The sequence below is a fragment of the Peromyscus leucopus genome, chromosome 4 (genome assembly GCF_004664715.2).
Source record: "Peromyscus leucopus breed LL Stock chromosome 4, UCI_PerLeu_2.1, whole genome shotgun sequence".
Classification (NCBI taxonomy): Eukaryota; Metazoa; Chordata; class Mammalia; order Rodentia; family Cricetidae; genus Peromyscus; species Peromyscus leucopus.
The window spans coordinates 94,874,956-94,890,651 of record NC_051066.1 but is presented as its reverse complement, the minus strand read 5'-3'; the positions used below and the strand labels follow the sequence as shown (position 1 = coordinate 94,890,651).

General features: G+C 56.5%; 1 pseudogene; it reads right to left on the bottom strand.

Moving 5' to 3' along the window:
- Window positions 1-2,235: 2,235 nt before the first annotated feature.
- LOC114681140 lies at window positions 2,236-11,570 on the bottom strand (annotated as a pseudogene).
- Window positions 11,571-15,696: the final 4,126 nt, after the last annotated feature.

Genomic DNA, 15,696 nt, shown 5'->3' with positions numbered 1-15,696 from the left:
TAACACAGTACATGTTGGTTGAGTCCTGTGGCCTCCACTAGCCTGAGTGGAACCCTTGTACCCTCATCTGCCCCTGGACGGCATCCACTGTGGCCTTGCCTGAGCCCGCCAATAAAAGCACCGCTGCCTTCTTCGCGGCCCCTCCCAACCCAGAGCACAAGGATCTCCAGGTGGTCACCAGCCAACAAGCGCTGGAAAAGCAGCTGTCCTAGGGGCCGAAGGTCACCGGGAGGTCAGACCAATTCTTTAGACAGGACAGTAACTCCAGGCTGCTGAGGAACTTCTAAACTCTGAATTCGCTTTAAAAGTACACAAACAAAGATGAGCATTTGCTAGGCTACTGAGAGCACTTGACTGCGGGTGTAGAGCTATAATCTAGTCTTGTTTGAATGCCAAGTCTCCTGGACACTTGAGTGATCAAGAGAGCCTTACCTCTGGGGAGGGGGCTGGTCCCTCAAGGAGAGACCTTCAGGAAATCCTAGGAGAGAAGGATTATAATTTGTTTACACTCCAAGTGAGAACTGGAACCCACTTCTGAGTTGCTAGGGGGAGGGCCTCGCGTGGGCTGCAGGTCGGAGCACCCATAAGCATAGGGCACCAAGTCCTTGCATGGGCTCCCACTTGTGCCAGGAAGCAGGGGTGACGTGTTGGGTGCTCTCAGCCCCCTGGCTAGGGTAACAGCGGTGGTAAATGGTTGAGCCAGCAGCCAGGACCCCTCCAGGGCTCTTCTCTGACCATCTGGCAATGTAGCCCAGCCTGGTGGTGTGGACGTGCAGACTCGCGGGTGTCCTACCTGTCCCCCACATGGGAGCCTCGTCATCTCGCCTTCTGTCCCAGCCCAGTTTCCCCGGCCCCCAAGAGCCTAGGAGCCGCTTTCCTGTTTCATTTTGGGCAGGAAGAGTGAGGTCGTGGTGTTCTTCCCTCTGCTGTGGGCTCAGGCTGTGGGAACGGTTCCCTGAATGTTTTCCTGTTTGATACCCTGTGTGTGCACTAGAGCCAACAGAGAATGATGACCAAGCCGTGGAGCATGTGCGTGCTCCTGGCACTCAAATAAGCACCCAGATCCTGGGTCACCATGCCGGAGCTGGGGGTGGGGCCAAGTTTGTCTCCCGCAATGGCTTCCATTAGGAAGGGCGTCTGTTGGGTCTGTTTTGCTTTACTGGGAACCGGCTGAGTGCTGGGGGCATCTCGGCAGCTTTTCCCTCGCCTGGGGGTGGTTGTTTTAGTTTTGGTTTTTTCATGAGTTGTGAGTTGCTCACCATGGGGTATGTTTGTGGCTGCAGAGAGAGGATTGGCACCCTAGGGACTATCCTGAGCCTTAGAGGAAGCTGGGCATGGAGTAGATTGGAAACCCCCTGATTAGCATCTCAGCCTGGGCAAGCCGACTCAGGAAAGCTGATTCTCCCAGTCCCTGTGGCCTCATCCATCCTTCCAGCTCTGTCCAGCTTCGAGAGAGACAAACCCAGGGCAAATCCTCTGCACATCCCCCATCCCAGATCAACTCCTCATGAGTACCGAGGAAAGAGCAGGCGCTGGGATAGGAGGAAGTACTCAGAGGGGACTTAACTCATTATCTAATAAGAGAGCCTTTTGAATAAGTCACGAGAGACTCCTCCGCAACAGGAGCAAATCAAGGCCCCACGCTTCTTCTCGGGCTTGGGGAAAGGGGAGAGAGATTCCAGTCAGGGAAAATATAGCCCCATGGAATGCTGGGAGAATAAAGTGGGGTAGGGGTACCCAGTCTCCAAGTCCCCAGGCATGGAAGGTTAGCCTAGGCTGGGCATAAGGAGGATGAGGCTAGGATCCCCAAAGACCGGACTGAGACACAGGCCTTCCACACAGCATACCAAACCCAAGCATGCACAGGCCCTGGGGGTCCCAGGAGGGCATTCAACAGCAAGAAGAGAAGGGGATTCCGACCATTTGGGTAGGAAAGCAGGGAGAAGATTCCCACTCTACCATGACAAAGACAGGACCCAGAAGTAATAGTTTCCTGTACACATCTGTTCCATATTATAAATACACATTATATACAAAATAATGTTATAAAATGTAGAAAGGTCAGTGCTTCTGATTCTTAAATTATCAAAATACTAGATTCCAAAATAAACTACAAAAAAAAAAAAAAAACACCTCATATTATTGATTTCTGAAGATCGGCTTCAAGGGTGGTCTGGGGCAGCAGTGGGCACTGATGGAGCCCAGGCTCAAGGGCACAGAAATGGGCATGGGGAGGAAAGGGCCTAGGCCACAGCAGCACCCGCTGTCTCCCTCATAACAGCCCTGAGCTCCCCAGTTAGGCCTAAAACCCTAGCTGGCAAAGGGGGCAGGCCCCAAGCCTGTCTGTCCACACCAGGCAGAGGCACCAGGCCCAGTGAGAGGTGCGCTATCTACTTTTGCCCAGAGGGTCTAGGCCAGTGGCACCCCACATGCTGCGGTTGGAGGCAGGAACCACTTGTCTCACCTCACGCCCTGGGTAGCTCCTGCCAAAAGCCAAACTCCACAGTTTCCCTGCCTACGGGAGGCCCGTCCCTTGCAAGCCTCCTTCTCCTCTCCCATTTGGGCCCAGCAGTCATGATGAAACCTGGGCAAAGGCACTTTGGAAACACAGATGCCCACGGAAGCCACAGCAGCTCCGAGACCAACTGGGCCCCTGCTTCTCTTCGAAGAACAGTCAAGAGCCCCGTGATGGCCACTGCCGGCAGAGCGAGTCCAAGTGGCACCTTGGACATCAGCTCAATGGATGTTCCCCTGGCTCCTCGTCTCTGCTCCCTTGTTGGTAGGGGCTGCCCATCTGAGGCCAGGCAGACGCCTGCAGGCCTGCAGGGTGGTGCAACTCTTGGCAGGTTCACAGTCTGTCCAGTCCATGCCGTTCCCTCCTCCTCCTCAGAGCAGCACTGTGCATACGAAAGACGTCCCATCCAGGATGCAATGTAAACAATGCAGAAGGGAGGCCCAGCTGCTGGGCCGAAGCTGGGGTCTGGGTAGGCTCGTGCCTTATACCTGGGGAGCACATACAAGATGGGAAGACGGTTAGCTTGGGGATAGGCCCTGTCTCCGGGGATGCTCTGGGCCTCTTTGGGAGAAGTCACTGGGGGACGGGGCAGTCCCCTCGGTCTTCTGCCCTAAGATATACAAGTGTCTGGGGGTTTGCACTAACATGGGGGGACAATGGAGGAAGCCAGTGGCAAGGAGCGGGCAGACATAGGCAACCGGCTTCACCCAAAGGCAGCTAGCTGGGTAATAGTTCCTGAAAGGTAGCTGGCTCCATGGCTGTCCTTCCTAGCTCTACCCGAGGTTCCCCTGGCTCCTTAACTTTGTCCCTTTCACTGGCGCAGCTGCCAAGTCAGGCATGCCACCTGGTTCCTGTTTCACACCCTCTGTGGTAATGAGACCAGCAGGGGACCCAAGGGCCACCACGCACCAAGGAAGAGGTCTCTGACCCACCCCTTCAGGAGGCTGCTAGTGAGCAGGACATTTTTCCATCCACACAAGGCAGGAGGGGACATGCTGACGGGGAAGGCCAGCTTACCTCCGTGGCAATGACACATTCGTTCCTCTCTTCTGATATCAAACACACTGACTGGTACATGGAGTCCCTGGGGGAGCATATCGCTGATATTCGACACTCTGGCTTTTCACTGAAGGAACACAAGACAGGCGGGTAAGAATGAGGGAGTGGGCGGGGAAGGGGGGGAGCCTGGAGGTACAATGAGGAGCTGATCTAGACCCCCGAGAGTTAAAGGTTGCCTACTACAGTGGTCCAGAATGGTGCAGGCTGGGGATGCTCAAATGCTGGCCCCCAAGAGAGCCACGGGACTCAACCAAACCAAAAAAGTCACTGGCCTAGAAAAAGCCAGTATTGCCACTAGAGACAAGCCGTACTGTGGAAAGATGGAAGTCACAAGAGATACGCACGCAGTGGACAGTTGGTGTCTGGGAGTGGAGAACGGGTGAGCGGGCGAGAGGGACTTCCCTAGTAAGAGACCCTTAGAAGAAGCCGGGTTGGGGTGGTGGGGGCACACGCCTTTATCCCAGCACTTGGGAGGCGGATCTCTGTGAGTTCGAGGCCAGCCTGGTCTACAGAGTGAGTTCCAGGACAGGTGCAAAGCTACACAGAGAAATTCTATCTCAAAAAACCAAACCAAACCAAACAAACCAAAAAACCCTAGAGGAATTCTTAAAAAATTATTAAATTGTTACACTTGTGTGTGTGTGTGTGTGTGTGTGTACACACGCATGTGAAAGTGTGCCTGCTACCGCACCAGTGTGGAAGTCAGAGGACAACTTGCCGAAGCTCTTCTTCCCTTCTCCCCATGTGGAGCCTGGGGGTCAAACTCGGGTCACCAGTCTTGGCAGCAGGTGCCTCTACCCTCTGAGCCCTTTCATTTTGTTTCCGAGAATGATCTGCTATGTTGCCCAGGTTGGCATCAAACTTGCCATCCTCCTGTCTCAGCCTAAGTTAGGGCTACAAGTGTGTGCCACTGTGCCTGGCTCCCTACAGAGAGGCAAGTGGAGAATCTTGCTGTCAGTACCACAACCCTACTTGTTTAAAAGCAGCCAGGGCCTGATGCCAGTCTCCCACTCAGCCCGGGAGACCCAGTTAAACTATGGAAGGGTCCACAGCCAGGCCCCGGGCTTCCAAGGACGGCTCACCTGTGTAACCGAAGTGGCACCTTCTCTCCTAAGCTCTTGTCACCGTGAAGATACTTCCCAGGCATGGTCCCCCGGCCCAGGGGCCCTGGAGCCAGATTGTAGTCCAATGTGTGGTTCTGCAGTTTGCCACAGTTGGACTTGTCCAGGCCACAGTCCACTTCCAGCTCCTTCTTCTGGTTCGTGTTCTTGAGCTGGGCAGCAGGGATTAGATTGTCCTTCTGGAAGTCTGACAAGTTGTTCATGGCCTCCCTGCTGCCATCATCGGGCCGCCGAAGCCGCAGCTGGCGCACGGCTACCGCCACCATGCCCAGCAACACCAGCAGTACCACCAGCCCCACACCCAGCGAGACGGCGACCCAGGGGAAGCTGGGTGCAAGCCCACGGAAACTCGCAGCGGCTGCCCACAAAGCCGTAAGGACAGTTGCAGACGAACTTGTCTGAGGAGAGGCCAGCGTAGCAGGTGGCCCCATTGAAGCAGGCCCTGAGGCACAAGCATCCTTGGCTAGCCGCACCTCACAGCGCCTGCCAGAAAAGCCAGCAGGCAGGTGCACACTGGCCCATTCTCCAGATCGTGGCAAGTGCCCCCATGGGCACAGGGGCTTCGGCACAGTCACTGATGTGGAGTTCACAGTGGGTGCCTGTGAATCCAGGTCGGCAGCGGCAGGTACGGCTCGGACCTCTGTTTAAGCACTGGCCCCCTGTAAGGACACAGGACCCAGGTCAGCAAGAGCCTGCAAATTCACAGGTGAAGGGCATGGGGCCTAATCTGTGGGCTTAAGCCTTCTGCCTCCGTGTGTTCGGACTGCACGGACAGAACCCTTCTACAAAGAGACTTGTACAAAGTCTCCGCTGACCCTGGTTCTCCGTGCCTCGGTGGACTACTGTATAAGTTTTTGGCAACTTACAGAATTTTAGGGTAAGACAGATATGCTTGGCTTGCTCTCTCTAGCAGAGGATCTGACGCCTGTGGCTTTACCTGACTGACCCTTAGCCTCAGTTTCTTCCGCTGTTAAACTTCCCAGGTAGCTCTGAGGATCAGGCAGGGCAGACACAGAGGCCAGTACAGACTACATACAGGAAGCGCTCAGGTAGGCTCATCATTTACTCTTCACAATCTCACCAAAGACATTTAGCTACATCTTCCTGTTCAGGGATGATAAAACTGCGGCTTGAGGGATGAGAGTGTGAACAGGTTACGTTGCCACCCCCCGGCCCTCAACAGCTCCCGAATGGCTGCCTGCCTGTCTTACAGACAGTCGCCTGTCACCCAAGTGCATGGAGATTACCAACGTGTTTTGTGTCTCAAAAAGTGCTGATATTCTACACACTTTGTGCCATGCTCATTTTAGGTGAGTGTGGGGAAAGATGGGGTGTCGAGGTACAGAGCTCTAACCATCACTGGCCCTTGAGAAGGGACGCGAAGCCTAAAACGTCTTTCTTTCTTTTTATGGTTTTTCGAGACAGGGTTTCTCTGTAGCTTTGGAGCCTGTCCTGGAACTCACTCTGTAGACCAGGCTGGCCTCACAGAGATCCGCCTGCCTCTGCCTCCCGCGTGCTGGGATTAAAGGTGTGCACCACCACTGCCTGGCCTACATCCTTCTTTCTAATTCAAGGCTTCCTAAGGAGGGCCACTTGGCTATCCTAGTTAGATCAGGGCTCACCCATGGGAATAAGAATGGAAGTCATACAGGATGGGGTACTACCTCTCACCTAAGGCCTGCTGCTGACCTGTTTCTCTTCCAAAGAGTCACCCCCAATTACGCAAGCTCTTCACCCTCCAGAGCAAAGGAGAGTCCATTTCACTCAGCCTGCCCAGAGTAGCAGACAGGTCTCTCTCTTCTCTTGACTCTCTCGCAGGCTCTCTGGCCCCAGGCCAGTTCAGCAGGTTGGTCAAGTGACAGGAGGGACTTACCATTGGCACATGGGTTGTTGGTGCACCTGTCGACCTTCTTCTCACAGTTGGAGCCAGTGAAATTAGGGGGCATTCACAGGCATAGCTGGCCCCCTGGTTGCGCTCCCGGCAGGAGCCCCCGTTGAAGCAGGGTGAGTCGGCACAGGTCAGGGTGCTGTGTTCACAGTGCTGCCCATAGTATCCTGGGGGACACAGCAGTGGTAGCCATCCTCCTGTCCTGGAGAGAGACCATTAACAGCCACAGTTAGACCCTGGGGATGGGCAAGGATAGATGAGGTTGCAGTTAGCCTCTGCTCGCCCATAGTGCCTATCCACGGATGCCTATCCAAAGACTACCTGGACGCTCCCTGGTTAGACCTCTGCCTCCCTGAGCGGGCTTGAGTCTCACCTTACAGCTGCCGCCATTTCGACAGGGATTGCTATCACACTTGCTGAGCTCCAGCTCACAGTCCACACCGGTGTAGCCTGGGCGACAGGTGCAGGTCGTAGCTCCGATGGCCGCTGTTGGAACACGTCGCTCCATTCTTGCACGGGAGTGGTGAGTGCAGTAATTGAGATCTGTGGAGACAGGAAGCCACCAGCTGATGGGATCAGAAACTCTCCCACCTACATGCAAAGTCAGCCCGGACTTGACCCAAAGAAGCGTCAACGTCTTCCAGGCCCAGGCATCCCCCTTCCTCTGCCAGGGAAATCATGAGTGTCGAAGTACCTTAAACCACATTGAAACTGTACAAATAGAGGAGAGTTGGAAACAAAGCACAATCGGTCAATGTCCCACTGTGTAAGCTCACACACACGGCCAGCCACAGCGGGATGAAGAGGAGGAGGAGGTGAAGTTAAGGCCCCTCGTCAATGAGGAAGCCATGAAAGGCTTCATGGAGGAGCTGCAGGCCTAAAGGACCCAGAAGAAGGAGTAAAATTTCAACACGTGGGAAGGGTAGCAGGAAGATGCGAGCCACCACAGTTAGGACCAGGCATTTTCTAAAGGAGGTGTTCAAAGTGTATTTTGGGAAGGGCAGTTGGTGGCACAGGCCTTTAATCCCAGTACTCGGGAGGCAGAGGCAGGTGGATCTCTGAGTTCCAGGTCAGCCTGGTCTACCAGAGCGAGTTCCAGGACAGCAAGGACTAAACAGAGAAACCCTGTCTTGAAAAAAAAAAGTGTATTTGAATGATAGCTATTTATTTTCTTTCTGGAGAAGAACAAGGCGAGAGAGCCAGACAAAGCAAACAGAGGCCTATAAGGGTGTGTTTGCATATAATGAGTATACGACTGTATCGCCTGGGAGCAAATATGGATGGCAGAAAGGGAGAGCAAGGACCAGGTGTGTGTGTGTGTGTGTGTGTGTGTGTGTGTGTGTGTGTGTGTGTGTTGGGACAGGAAAATGGGGGACGTTCTGTGTGTCAGAGAGAAAGAGAGAGAGAGAGAGAGAGAGAGAGAGAGAGAGAGAGAGAGAGAGAGCGAGCATACAAGGACTAAATTCCATGCTGGCAACAAGTCAGGACCTAGGCAAGCTTTTTCCAGCATGGCAACCCCCTCCCCATTCTTGCCAGGCCTGTGCAGTGTCTCCATGACAGCAGCACAGTGCTTGACCCTGAGGAGGAGAGGATGCAGCTGGTGCAGGGATGTGAAGAATAGGCTCACAGACTCCATGTAGGCAGAGGAGTAACAACCGTCAAATGCCAGGTAGCCGGGCAGCTGCCTGGCAAGTGTCACTGGAGAAAGGCAGGTGGCTGTGCCCACACTAAAAAAGGCAGTTAGCTATTCCCTCCACCCAGAGGCCCAGGTTGGCCCCAGCCCAGGGCGGCCAGTGGGCACACCCCACCAGACAGCTGTTTGGGGAGAGCCGCTCAAACAGCCTTGGAAGGTGAGCAAACACTCAGAGGGTTAATCGGTAACTAAAGGCAGAAAGAGGAACAGAGCTCGGCCTCCCTTTCTCTTTGGTCTTGCTAGAATTTATGAGCATGAGCTCCAGGCTGCCAAGCTGTTACCCCTTGGGCCTCTTTCAGTCACCTTGGCTCTTCTGTACCTGGAGGAGAATGTCCTACCATCCCATTCTAGGTCAGTTGAAAAGAGCCTTTAAAAGCACCAAGACTGAGCTGGGCTCAGCTCTCTCATAGGTAGAGGGCTGCCTAGTATGTCTGATACCCTGAGGTCCATCCCCAACACCACACACACGTCTAAGATCCATGAACAGTAATAGGGAAGCCAGTTAGTGATCACCAAGAAAGAGGGTCCAGTCACCATCTCAAGTTTCCACCCCCCACCCCCCGCCACCCCATCTCTCCTCCCCTCACTCACCTTGGTCACAGAACAGACCTCCCCAGCCCTCGTCACAGGTACACTGCCAGGGGATGCTGCAGGTGCCGTGGCGACAGCCATTGTGGGGATACATTCGTTGCACAGGCGGCCCTGCCAACCTGGACGGCAGCTGCAGGACAAGAAGCCGGGGCGTAAGGTGGGAGGCCTGGTGACGAGGAAGAGTCCCCCTTGGCCTGCCCGCTTCCTGTCCCCAACTTACAGGCACTCTGCTGGCTTGCTGCAGTAGCCGTTCTGTTTCATGACAGCCAGAAAGACAGATAGCTAGGAAAGGAAACAGGGCTGGATGAGGTTAGGGTACCAAAGCCTCAATATTCCCTCCTGCTCTCCAGAGCTCGCTTCCTACTATTGGAATTGGATGCAATTGGCCTCCAAGAGGAGCCATGGCTATCTGAATGAGAACAAGGGACAAAGGGGTGGAGAGAACCATGCTGAATGGAATGAAGAATAGGGGTCCACGTGGCCTTATGCCCCCTGAGGAGGAGCTCTGAGTCCTAGGTTACAGCATCCCCAGGTGTCCTGAGTCCCAGGCAGCACAGACCCACTTTCATGGCGGGGGGGTGGGGGGGGGGTGGGACATCCCTTCCCTTCCTTTCCAGTGGGGGGGCCTGGCTGCTTACGCTGATCACAGTATTTCCCCGTCCAACCCGGCAGGCAGGACAGGCTGCCGTCTGGCTGGCACACGTAGTGTCCGAAGAGGTCATTGCGCTTCTTGCACAGGCGGGAACAGTTGTCTCCATAGTAGTTGTCACTGCAGATGACCCGGTAGGAGTAACGCAGTCTCGTGGAGGGGTGCTGTTTTGCTCATCTGACAGCCAGTTCTGACCCACAGCAAGGGAGCCTTGGATGGTGATCTCACCGATGAGTGCATCGGCTGGTAATGCCTCTGCAAGAGAGGATCGGGTCAGAGAAAGACAGGCAGCCCGACACAGAGAGCCAGAGACTGCTGCTGCCCACTGTCTCCTTCACCGTGACTACGGCGGCGGGTCAGTTAACAACCAGACTAGTTATCCCGATAACCCCACCTGCCAGTAAGCACAGGGCAGAGGGTCCCAGAGTCTTGCTACTTAGCTTCCTGGGTGTGTGCATGTGCAGGGGCTTGATAGCATTCAGAAAGGTACAATAGACGGATGTTAAGATATCCCAGGTTGTGGAGGCAGATATGGAGGGAAGAGGAAAAAGGTCAAATGGAAAAAAAAAAAATTAAAAGGGGAAGCTCTCTGATTCGAGATTCGGAGCAAGGAATCTTTGGTGCGTTTCAGGGTTCTGCTCCAAAGGTAGGTAATGTTTTTTTTCTTTTTTCCTTTTCAAAGTGAGAATTGTTGTGCTGGTGAAATATCCTTTTCCTCTGTGTCAGAACAACATCCCAAAGCCATTATTCCCTTTCCAAAGGAGCGGAATTCGCAAAAGGTGTAAAATACAGGAAGGGGCCGTCAGCGGCGCTGGCAGCCTCGGCCTTTCTCACCGCCGTGCTCCCCGCGTTCCCACGCCAAAAATAACCGCAGGAAACGCAATTGTGCTCTGAGTCCAGGCAGCAAGCGGAATCCGAGCGTCCAGCGCGGGCGCAGCTCCGGCCAAGCTAAGCGTCCTGGCCCCCACCCCCAAGCCCGCGTTTCCCCGCCTATAACAGGTTAACTCTTTCGGCGCGTGTGATGTCGCCCCCCTGTGGCTGAGGAGTGAGATACTCACCTGCCGCAGTCGTCTCCCGCGCGTGCCAAGCTTGGATGTTGAGTGAGAAGGTACCCTGGGAAGCAAAAGGGGTGGGGTGGGGGGGGGGAGAGATAGCGATATGAGCAGGGCAGGAAAGGAGGGGGTGCCTCGCAGCAGCCTGTTTAATTAATCTAATGCAGGATACAGTTACCGAGCTCGGGTCAACATAACTGGTGTTCGCGCAGGACAGCGCGCGAGCTGAGAAGCAGGGGAGGGAGGAGGAGATGTGGATGATGCGAGAGTGTTAAGTGAGAACTGGAGTGGGCGGGTGGTGCAGCGTGGGGGTATCGGTAATGAAACTCGTATCCCAAGAACTAACTGGGTGGAAGAAAGACTAGTGAAAGCCCTCTCCGGGATGTCTTATGAGAGAATGGAGGTGTGTGTGTGGAGGGGAGCAGGAGAGAAAAGAGCCCCCTGGGCTCTCCTGGGGGTGCCCTTTGGAGAGAGGTTCTGGTTTCTGGGCGCTCTTTTTTTTTTTTTTTGCCTTCGGTGGTCTCCCAGGTTGTGCTTACCGGCCAGGTGAAATTGAAGGGCAGTTGAAGAGGGTTGCGACCACCGCCGCTATTCTCGTCCCTGACGACGAAAGAGTTGGTGCCCAATACCGGTGTGGAGACGCTGCCGAAGTGCAGGGTCCCGGCGAGAAGGTCGCCTGGAAGTGCTTCAGGCAGATGCGGAAGAAAGTCCGGCAGCGGGGCTCGCAGGGCCGCCCATTGGCCAGCACCCCGCGCTCGTTGGCGAACTCCTGCAGCCGCAGCTGGAAGATGCCGGAGGCGGCAGCGCGCTGCTGCACGGGGACCGAGAGAAGAGGGAGGAGAGCGGTCAGGTTTCAGCTGGCGCCGGGCGCAAGCCCGGAGCGCCGCGGGAAGGGCGGAGAGGGCGCGGGACGTTACCTGCGGCCACAGTACCGCCAGCAGCAGCAGCGCCCAGTGAAAGGCGCTCCGGGATGCAGGCGTCATTCCCTGGGCTGTCCTCTCCCCTCGGGGCTCTGACTTGGCTTCTTCGGGATGTCGCTCTCCAGCACGTCGTCTGCCCGCCGAGTTCCTGAAAAGCTGATTCCTCTCGGGACTCTGCTCCCCGGTCGCCTTCTCGAAAACTCGGCGGCGGCTCGATGCTTCCGTAGGTATTCCAGGTGAAGGCGACTGGCGGTGGTCGCTCTAAGTCCTGTGTCCTGGAGCTAATCCTAGGCCTCCAGCGGACTAGGGCCGGGGTACACTGCACCCAAGCGGCTTTCGGCGAGGCTCTCGGCCTCGGGTTCCTGGCCGGCGAGCAGCGCCGCTACTGAAACCTGCTGGCTCCGGAGCCTTTCTTATATATATTGGCTCCTCTTCGCAGCCTGTCACTCAGACAGACTCATGGTCACTCTCCCCTCCCCTCTAGGCCTCTAGTGGCTACAGTCCCAACACCCACCGGAGGGGGCCTCCGCCCCCGCCGCTCCCCCTGTCAACTAGCCAGTAGGGCGCAGGTCCCCGCCCCTCTTCCAACCTCTGGGCTCCCAGCTCTGCGCGTGCCCAGGGAGCAGCCCTCAGAGATCGGCTGGTTAAAGGCTGAGACCCTCGCACCAGAGGCTAGGAGGGTAGCCCAGTGATGCAGCGGGATGTGAGTGGTTCCCGGATAGTCCCGGGTGGAAACGCTAAGGGTCGCCGCAGGCGGTGATCTGCTCCAGGCATTAGCTTCCTATAGTCCTCCAGCAGGTGGAAGAGCTTAAACCAAGAAAGCGAAACCCGCGCCAGGGGACTTGGAGCTCCCTCTTCTTCCCAGACTGTAGGTAGCTCGTGCCTGGCTGGCCTCCAGCCTAAGAGCACCCACCCACACGCGTCCCCAGCACCGCGGGAAGCCGTCGGACGCGTTAACCTTTCCGTGGCCATTCCAGCAAGCAAAGGGCCAAGCGTCTAAGACTCGGTCTTCTCGGCACCTGGTAGGCGTGTCACTCCCAGCGCGGGGCGTGCCCAGCGCGTGCCTTCTCTCTTCTCTTCTCCACCCCACTACCTCCTGGCTCGTGCTTGCCCAGGACTAGTGGTCGGAAAGGGAGGTGGGGGCGTGGTTCTGAAATGGGGGTGGGGGGCGTCCTCAGCTGGTATGTAATGAAGTTCTGGCCTCTCCCTCAGTGCCTACCTCACCTGGGTCGCGCTTGGGCTTCCGTCGTCGCCTATGCTGGCCCCGACCTGTGTCCCCCTAGCTCCGCTGGGGTAGGGAGGAACTTTCCTAACTGCGGGTTTTCTCGGACCCGAGAGAGGCAAGGAGAGAGAGCCTGAGGCTGAGCAGGCCCAGCTCTCTCTCTCTGCATAGGCAGGATGTAGGGTGGAACTGGAGCGCACCAAGTTGTTTGAGTTTCGGGCGTCTTCACCCACGTCGCACGCGCGCCTCTCCGGGTGGCCTCTGAGTGCAAACCCTGCAGCTGCTTTCCCAGACCCGCCGTGCTCCCCGGAGGCCGCAGACCGAGGAGGGCTGGCTTCTCCCAGTCTCGGTGGTGCTAGAGAACTCTCTCTGGGCTGCACTGAGGGCGGTGGGGGCACTGTGGCTTCATCTGTCAGCCCTCCCTCCGCGTGGTGATGGCTGGCTGTCGTCGGACGATAAGATCAGTCGGGGTGGGGTGGGGGGACGCGGCTCCAGCCCAGGGAGGCCATGGTAGGGGAAGAGGAGCCCAACAGCTGCCTATGACGAACATGGTCTGATTTTTTGACTTCGGTGGTGCTGATGGAGGATGGGGGGGGGGTGAGAGGAACATGAGGTTCTGAGCGTGGGGTGGGGGGGGGTGAGGTGAGGAGACAGGCTCCGGGGTCCCCCACGCACGGCCACCCCTCCCAGCCACCATCTGGCGCGAGCGGGTTGGCGTGGGAACCGAGGTGGGGCGGGGGCCGGCAGATGGGCCCAGGCTGCACTAGCGAGTTTAATGTAGTTATGGGCAAGCCGAGCCCCAGGCCCGAGGGAGGGGAGCTCGGGGCGTACCTCCCGGCGGTCCTGGCAAGTGGACTTCCCAATCATCTCTCTGCATCCTCTGTGCATCCCTAGATCTTGCCTAGGATGTCAGGGATGCTCCCGCTCTCTCCCCGGAACTGGCACGCAACCCTACCAGGCTCTATTAGCTCTTCTACCAAAATCCTAGCCTGGGAGTTCATTAACACGTGCTCTCTTTCTGACGCTGGCACTTGCCTAACTCTCAAGGGAGACCTCTACATCCACACAGGGTATCTATTACTCTTGGAAGTGTTCTACTCCCTCATACACGTTAGTGTGCCAAAATATTTTGCAAATAGTCAAGGACCAAACAAAAGTTGGATCAGTGTTCTCCTCAAAAATGGGCAATGTAAGCCATCCACCTAGAACACTTCTGACTCAGAAAGGAAAGTGTTACATTTCCCTCTTCACTAGAAGCGCCTAGTCACAATATTCCTGAGATTTCATACCTGATCAGGGCACCACTCGGAGCCCTGGGTCCCTCCCTGCTAGAGTTCCTATCTGCTGGGCTCAATCTTTACCCACATGGCTCGATAGAATGTGTACCGAATGTTTCTCGAGTCCATCTCTCCCACTCCCTCATTACGAGCAAAAGAACCGACTCGTAAGTGGAAGAAAGGCAACGCGGTCCTGGTTACTCAAAGGAATGGAAGGTCGTGAGACTGTCCATAGGAGGCCGGGAGGATGGCAGGTCACTGTGGACCTGGTCCCTAGTCAGGGCCAGCTGACTCTGACCCTCATGTAGACATTCCATAGGTCCCTAAGCCAGACCGACCTGGGTCCCCATAAACTGCAGCCCTTTCTTGAGTCCACAGCTCTTCCACTCCATGGCATCCTCCACATTTCCCAGCTCTGAAGCCCGAGTATTGGGGAAGCCAGGCAAAGCCTTTCTCCCTACAAGTGTTCTGCGTCTACTGTTCCCTCCTCGCGGCCACCGTGCGCGCCACTTCTCAGTTTCTCCAATTATGCAGAACCAACTCCTGAAAGTGAAAAAAAAAAAAAAAAAGCCAAAGTTTTCTTTCAGCTGTGTCTCCAAACTAGCCACAGGTTATTGGGGTGAAGTTTCGGGCCTCCTTCCCCGCTGGAAGCCTATGAGCGCTCCCCAGAGCCACGGGCGCAGCTCAGAGACCTCCAGCGCGGTGTTAACCCTCCTCTTGGCCACTACTCTTCCCAAGGGACAGCGGTCTGGACCCGGCACACTGCACCCGGGTAGAGGCGAGCTGGGGTCTGGGCTACTGCGCCCGCAGGACAGGCTGGGGGCGGGGACGCAGGCCTGTCTGGGGCGGGGCGCTTAAGCCTTGAGAGACCCTGCTGCGGTCGCTGCGGAGAAGGGGCCACGTGCTGGGAGCCGCGGCCGGGGAGCTGCACAGAAGGCGGGGAGATTTGCAAACTGTTGCTGCCACATGGCTGCTTCATTCGATCCATTCACATTGAAATGAGGCCGGCGCGTGCCTCATCTGCCGCAGGGCGCTGCCACGCGTCAGGCTGGCCCGCCGCGTGCCAACTGGGGCAGTGGGGCTGGCAGAGGCTGCCAGCCGTGGGGCGCAGCTCGGGCCCTGGGCCAGGAGGGGACAGGGAAGGGAATTGAACTGCTCTAGCCACTCAGGCGCCGCAGTTTCTCCGACCTTGGCCCTGCATTTAGGAGTGAACCGACAGAAAGGCCCAGGACGAACGGTTTCAGAGGGGGGCCAGGATCGATGCCGCCGCTCCCCGCAGATGCGCCCGGGCAGCGCTGCTCTCCATCTGCCGCTGCTCGCACCTGCCGGTCAATAAATCGATTTTACAATTTAATGCAGCAGCTTCCCGCCCGCCTCGGACAGATGCCGCCGCAGAAGCACCTCCGCCCTCTCCCCCTCCCCTCGAGGGGAGCCAGCGGTTAGGATCTGGATTCCCGCTCAGCAGGCAGCGCCCCGCAGCGAGGCGCACTTTTCCCTACTGCTCCTTCGAGAAACTGCGAAACTGCATACGTCGAGCTTTTGCCCAGCGTCAGAGTGGAGTCCTGGGAGAATAGGCCTGAGGCTAAGGGAAGAAAGAGGAAGATGATGATTTAGCATTGGCCTCGAGGACTGGCTGAGGGGGCGGGGGTCTTCGAGGAAGGAACAGGATGCAGGAACTGATGATAAAACCGAAGGGCTGGGAAGAGAAG